At 48.0% G+C, this 7,155-nt stretch overlaps 1 protein-coding gene across 13 annotated transcripts in view; it reads right to left on the reverse strand.

Moving 5' to 3' along the window:
• LOC310901609 (uncharacterized protein) overlaps window positions 1-6,104 on the reverse strand; it is a 78,613-nt gene extending 72,509 nt beyond the window's left edge. For 2 of the 13 annotated variants that reach the window (XR_014585939.1, XM_083841533.1), the window contains exons 1-2: window positions 3,837-4,159; window positions 1,173-1,304 (exon numbers count right to left, since the gene is read on the reverse strand). The gene's annotated coding sequence lies outside the window, so the exon portion shown is untranslated. The other 11 variants (XR_014585942.1, XR_014585943.1, XR_014585933.1 and 8 more) reach the window with 10 other exon arrangements.
• Between the last annotated feature and the right edge of the window lie 1,051 nt (window positions 6,105-7,155).

Genomic DNA, 7,155 nt, shown 5'->3' on the forward strand with positions numbered 1-7,155 from the left:
CTGTGCTCTGTAATCACTCCAGTTTTGGTAGTGCATACCTCAGCAGCTAGATGCCAGCTAGCTAATGGTTTGCACATGATGCTCAGAGATGTTACTGTGACAGGACCTGTCTCTGAGCCTGCTAACTGTGTGGTCAGGTTCCCAGCAATATGCTTCAGCAAAGCACGAAAGCAAGAAGAGACTGCTCTAAAGGATGCTCCACAAAGCACACAGCCTTATCTTAATGCTCTTCCCAGCTACCACCCCTTAAGCAGTCACTTTTGCTGAAGGAGCAGAAAGAGGGTGAGTCACCTTATTTCTTGCAGGGTAGGCAGGGGTTACTGCAGCTCAGAGGCTGCGAGGCCATGCGCTCAGCACCATAACCACATCTGGAGGCCAAGGATAGGACTGGCAGCCTTACGACTTAATACCTCCAGCTTCTGCCAAGCAGTAAGTGCTCCCATGATGAGGGAGCAGCAGGTAAGAAGGGAGTAGTAATTCAGCGAGAGCTCCAGAAGCTGAGCTGGCAGGCAGTGTGATCGTACTGCAGTTGTATTTACCACCAAAGGCAAGGGAGCCAGGCAATAAAAGCAACCACAGCTCAAAAGGTAATTTCCTTGCCTTTTAAAAAAAGGCAGAAGACCAATTTAGGGATGAGGAAGAACTTAAACAAGTCAGCTTTTCTGGGCTGGATTCAACACCACAGAGCTTGTTTACAGATATCTAACCTAACAATCATTTAAAAACCAGCTTCCTGGGGCATCCCATTGCAATGCAGAGCGGCGCCCGCGAAGCTGTCCTGCCTGCTGCAGCTGCGTGCCTCTGCTGAGCCCACCACCACATTAGCAGTCCCACGCACGCTGAGATTTGCATAAAAGGAGCAGTTATCAGCAATTATGGCTTGCCAAGGCAAAATTCTTCAAGGCCGCTTTACAACCAGTGACAGATGTAGCATTCCCAAGTTTAAGCTATAATTTATTCTTAGACTGGGCAAAAACATAAGGAAAACACACTGTGTGTTTTGCAAAGCCACTCATTTAGGCATCTGAAAAATAGTTTTAAAAAGGGGGAAGGAGGTAAGATGAATAGGGACTAAAGGAATGAATAAACTGCAGGCACAAAGACAGAATTTAGAATTCAGGAAGGGTGACAAATATCCAGACTGATATGCTCCTGAACAGGTTGACTTCTACCTTTCTTTCACAGCAGATGATACCAGCATCCCATGTGGAAAAGCTGTCCTTTTCCTTCAGGGTTTAATCACAGGTAATAATCACAGCGTGCAGGCCTTACTCCAGCTGCATTGCCAATATCAGACCAAGCACCTGGGAGGGAAAGGAAAGAGGGGCTGTAGCAAAGAGAAAACCCATTCCCTCCTAGGGCTCTGAGAAGCACAGAAACCTCTCTTCTCACTATCGACCCCTGCCATAAACCCGGCCCTGCAGAGGGAAACACAGGCTGTGGGACACTCCCGTGGGTCTGGGTGCCAGGACACCCAGGACCTGGTGAAAGTCCCTCATACCCTGGCTGCACTTCCATCTCTGCTCGGTACCAGTCCCACTCAGTATGCAAAGCCTGTGGCAGAAAGGGTGAGTGATGTGGACCAGAAACTTCTGGGAGGCATACAGCATCACAGGATCATTTAGGGTAGAAGGGACCTCAGGAGCTCTCCAGTCCAACACCTGCTCAAAGCAGGGTCAGCACAGATGTGCAATGAGGTTGCTCACAGCTTTAGGATGTGTAACGTCAGGTCAGCACCTGCATTCTGCATGCTTTCCAGAAAACAATTCACTCTCCCCCTCCTCAGAAGAGGAAAAAGCTAGGTTAAGTTTTCTCTCATCTGCTCCCTTTATAGAAATATGTGCCCTCAGAGGCCACCCAGATAGCCACAAGTCTGCAGTCAAGAACCCTGGAAAGTGAACCCACAGATATGGGGAAAGCTATCTGAGACAAAGTCCTACTGCTCTACGGAGGATCTTTTCTGGTCCTGGCGCTGAGTTCAGTTTGCATATTTCTGCTTTGAGGAGCTTTTCCAGCTGCAGAAGTGGCGTTGGCACCACTCAGCTCAAGCTGATCTGGAACAACCAGCCCACTAGGAGATGGCAGCCAGGAACCCATGGCAGCAATTAGCATACCCATCCCACCGCAGGGCACACGGCGCTTAGGATCCACAGTGCAAGTGTGTGTGGGTTCGGTTCAATCTATCTACAGTGTTAACAAGCAAATCAATAACAAACAGAAGCAAGAAGATAGAGACTCTGGACACCTTCCTGATGTCTTTAAATTTTAAGCATGATATGTTCAGGACCTTCTCTGGGGAATCAAAGCATTCTGATCTGATGCTATAAATGATAAGTGAGAGGGGTTCAGTGGTTTCTGCAGGCTTTGGACATTTATAATTCAAAATCCACTGCATATTTAAAACTGTTTTCCTATTTGATACAGCACAAGTGAACCCTTCTGAGAGTGAAAGGCTGTACTGAAGCTGTGAGTGACTGACCCTTTTCCAGTCCAAGCTATCTTAAAAAGGAACTTCAGCACAAGAGCAGCTTTCCTGAAAGCTGACCCCAGTGCAACTCTGTGCACAAGCTCGGGATCACAGTAACTATCATTATTAGTACTGCAACATTATGCACTCTGAGGTCACAGCACACCAGCACTAAAGCCTAGTTTTATTTGCCCCCCCCCCCCCCCCCCCCCGCATTGGAACTATGCAAAAACACGCAGGACCCACAAATGCAGACCCACAGGGCACTGAAGGTGTCTCCTGGGGCAGGCAGCTGCAGCATTTTCAGACCCTGACTGTGCACTGTAGTCCTGGGCCAGGCAGTCACTTGGTGGCAGTGAACCCTGCACCCGCAGGTATTGCTAACAGATGGAAAGGGATAGCACATGTTCCTACGGTTTGAACTCTTCAGAGGCTTTTCCCTGCTAAAACCAACAGGTCTTTCCACCTCGCGCAAACTTTATTCCCCTAATGTTTCATGTTAGTCTAACTTTCATAGTTTCATGAAACTATGTTTCATAACTAGTTTCACGTTAGTCTAACTTTGCACAGCAAAGCGGAAAGCCACACGCTGGGTGCCACAGCCACCACCAACTAAGCTGCTCAGAAACAAGCTTCCAGAATCTTTCAGGATGTACAGTAGTTCAGAGCAGTATTCTCAATGCCCTGTTTTTAAAAACAGGTGAACAGCCTTGACTAAAATAATAGGAATTTTAGAATACCAGCCTACGGCTGTGTTTGTAGAAAAGATCAACCCAAGCAATTAAAGTCTGGCAAAATTACCACCAACTAAAAACAGCTTGTGAGTTCCAGGAAACCACAGCAAAGAAAGCACTGACACATCTATTGTAATTCACACACAGTTGTTCCCAGCATTCTGCCCACACTGGATAAATACTGAACCTATTTTTGCCTACGAAAGTTTTCTTACCTCCACACTTATCTGTGTCTTTCTCATTTTGGCATGAAAACAAGACAACATTTCTCTTACAGGTAAGATACTCGATATACATAACATGTAAATTCACTCTTCCCTGACACATGTGGCAGTTGAATCCCCTTAAATTGAGAAATTATCCCCAAACCTCAGAGAGCAGGCGAAAGGAGAGCTACGAGGGAGGCACGTACTTCTCCCTGCAGGGTGGCAGGCAACAATCCTCTCCTCCTTGCCCCACAGTAAGTAACATCTCAACATGTTTCTTGGTCCCTCCAGCATCCCTGGCTATGCTACTGCCTAAGGAACAGCCTAACCCTTCCCCTCATCCATTGCACTTTTTAAAAATATATGCATATATTAAAAAAAAAAAGTACCCCTTGTAAAAAAGCAGGAGACAAATCCTTGTTGAACTACCTGCCGCTCCAATCCTCTCTTACAGGGTCAGGCCCTGTACAGGATCAGCAACATTTAGCTCGACTCCGTGAGTGGAGGCAGGAGCCCTGGAACTAGCTGTGGGTCACTTCTCATCCAGGCTTTCTTCCATGGCTCTGCACCCTCCTCTTGCTCACTGCGTGGTCAGATCCCACCTGAATAAAACTACTTCTTCCCTGCTATCATATATTCCCTTCCACTGTGCTGAGACCAGACACTCACAACCAGGACCAGGCACACCTGGTAAGGCCTTCAGTGCCACCTGTCCCCCTCCTCCTGTGATTAAAAACACCTGGAGTCATCCACCCACCCCCCCCACCCCCCCCCAATTCCACCCTTTATTATTAGGATCTTGTACTCATTTATGCTAAGATGGTAAATACATCATTAAATTATCTGGAGGCATAGCCAGTTGCTAGGAAGGGAAAGGAACATTGCAGTGGTTTGACAATATTTTCATACTTTTATAAAGAGGCACAAACATAATTTCATACACGCAACATGTGAATTGTATGTAGACAGTAGATTCATGGCTTGCTATGCTGTTAAACTACTATGGACTGCTTTAAATATTGAGTAGGCAAAGGTAGGCTTTGATGTCACTCCTTACAGGACTATGTCCAGTGTAGGCCAGGGCACTTCATGAACAGAAATGGTCTTTGTATCTGTGATATCCCCAAAGACGTGTGCCTCTGCTTCCCAGCTTCATGTGAGAAATAAGATTTCATCCCTAAAACAATAGCTACTTGTTTCTGAAACCCTTAGGCACTATTCTTCTCTCTCAGGCCTTTTGAAGTGCTGCGGAAATCTAACACAGAAATAGCCCACCCTCAACCCACATAGCTTATTCCTCATTAATATTTCTTTATCTATAGCTTTTAAAGTGTCAATACGCAGCTTGCACCCTAGTGAACGTGACACTGCTTCCAACTTCAAAGCCCTTCAAGGTTCCTCACAGACAGAAACAAAAACCCCAAAGCCAAGCATCAGCCACAGAACAAGTGTTCATAGTCCAACAGGTCTATTTTGATCCCGGACAAGCACAAGGACTTTAGGAAGACCTTGAAAACTAACTGCTGAGCTTCTGCCAGGCATAGTCCTCTACCATGGCAGAAACAAGCAGACCCCAGCTGCCATCTGTGCACCAGGAGAAGAGAAAATGGGCCCTCCATTTTATTGTCATACTGCAGGCAGGGTGACCCCCCTCTGAACACCACAGCCCCCTGTATTTTTGTGGTGTCCATGCAGCCCTACTGGCTGCTAGCCGCCCCCTGCCGCTGCCCTTGCCTTCTTCTCTTCAAACAGGACAGGGGAGACAGTAGAAGCACAGAACATCCCAAGTCGGAAGGGTCCTATAAGGAACCTCAAGCCCACCTCCTGGCTCCACACAGGACCACCCAAAATCAGACCGTGTGTCTGAGAGCACTGCCCAAACGCTTCTTGAGCGCCACCAGCACTGGGGCTGCAATCAGTACCCCAACGAGCCCACTACAGTGCCCACCAGCTCACCGGCTGGGACGAAGACAGGAAGATCGCTTACCAACCACCATCAGGGGCGAAACAGACTAGACTGAGTGAAAATTAGTTTGTTGCCAGTTGAAACAGATTTGCAGAGCAAGAAAGGAAACCAGCACCCAGAGGCCACCTTCCCCTCACACCCCATTAACCCAGGCCCAGCCTCGCCCCTACCTGTGCCACAGGACAAGGTGTGGGGCCGCAGCTGGCCCCTACTGGCTCCCCTCTGCTGCTCCTTCCTCCTCATGCTCTCCCCCGGTTCCACAGTGGGCTCTCCAGCACCTGGAGCACCTGCTCCACTGATCTTTATGTTCCCTCAGCTGTTTCCTGCTGGTTTGGGTGGCTTTCTTTTTTTTGCCCTTTCTTCAAGACCCTTTCCCAGAGGCATCAGCCAACACTCTGGAGCTGGCTGGAACCGCCCAGAACCACCTGGGAGCACCCAGAACTGGACAGAACCGCCCAGAATTGCCCCAAGCTGCCTAGAACTGGACAGAACCGCCCAGAATTGCCCTGAACCGTCCAGAACTGGACAGAACCGCCCAGAATTGCCCTGAACCGGCAGTAGCCAGCAGGAGCCGTGCCTTCCCGCTCTACCGCCCCTGAGGCGAGGCGCGTGAGCGCTCCCAAATGGCGGCCCTGAGGCGAGCCCTTCCCTCAGGGCTGCAAAACCTGCTACAGCCAAGGGCTCGCGTCCAAATCCATAAACCCACCCGGTGCGAGGCCTTTGAATGCTCGTGTTTTGAGTATCCAACGAATTGAGGCACCTGAAAATAAACCTGGTGCCACCTGCCGTAATGATGGTGGAGGCACCTGTGTGGGGAAGGGGGCTGGTCTGTAAAAGTCATCCCTGGAGAGGACAGTCTTCAAGGAAAACAGCAGAGAAATTAGGCTGTAGGGAAACTTAAGTGCTTGCTAAAAGCCTCTGGTGAAGAGGAGGTAACAAAGCTGGTGCGGGGTCTGGAGAACAAGTCTTACAAGGAGCGGCTGAGGGAGCTGGGGTTGTTTAGCCTGGAGAAGGGGAGGCTCAGGGGAGACCTCATCGCTCTCTATAGGTAACTTAAAGGAGGCTGTAGAGAGGTGGGGGTTGGTCTATTCTCCCACGTGCCTAGTGACAGGACGAGGGGGAATGGGCTAAAGTTGCACCAGGGGAGGTTTAGGTTGGATGTTAGGAAGAACTTCTTTACTGAAAGGGTTGTTAGGCATTGGAATGGGCTGCCCAGGGAGGTGGTGGAGTCACCATCTCTGGAGGTCTTTAAGAGACGTTTAGATGTAGAGCTTAGTGATATGGTTTAGTGGAGGACTTGTTAGTGTTAGGGCAGAGGTTGGACTAGGTGATCTTGGAGGTCTCTTCCAACCTAGACGATTCTGTGATTCTGTGATTCTGTGATTCTGTGAAAGAAGGTGACGAGGTTACAAAGCCCATCACTGATTAGAGTAACTGCTTGTTTAAAACTTCAACAAAATATTTCATCAGATCTGCTGCTGATGATTAGCCTTTAAAAAACAATGAATAGCATGACTGGATTTTCAACAAATTCCCTGAAATAAATAACTTTTTTTTTTTTTTCTTTAACCAATGCTAATGATGAATAATGGGCTGGAATTAGGCAAGGAAAAATGGGGGATAACATTTTTTTTCCCCCACCATACATGTACAAATGTATGTTAAGACACAATTAAAATGAATGCCTTCATGAAAAAAAAAAATAATGTGGGTTCGCTTTGATTGGTTTTAAATTCCTGCCAAGGTTTTAAAACCTGCTGGATCTGCTGCCAAATCTCTTTT

The sequence above is a fragment of the Anser anser genome (genome assembly GCF_964211835.1).
Source record: "Anser anser genome assembly, chromosome: 6".
Lineage (NCBI taxonomy): Eukaryota > Metazoa > Chordata > Aves > Anseriformes > Anatidae > Anser > Anser anser.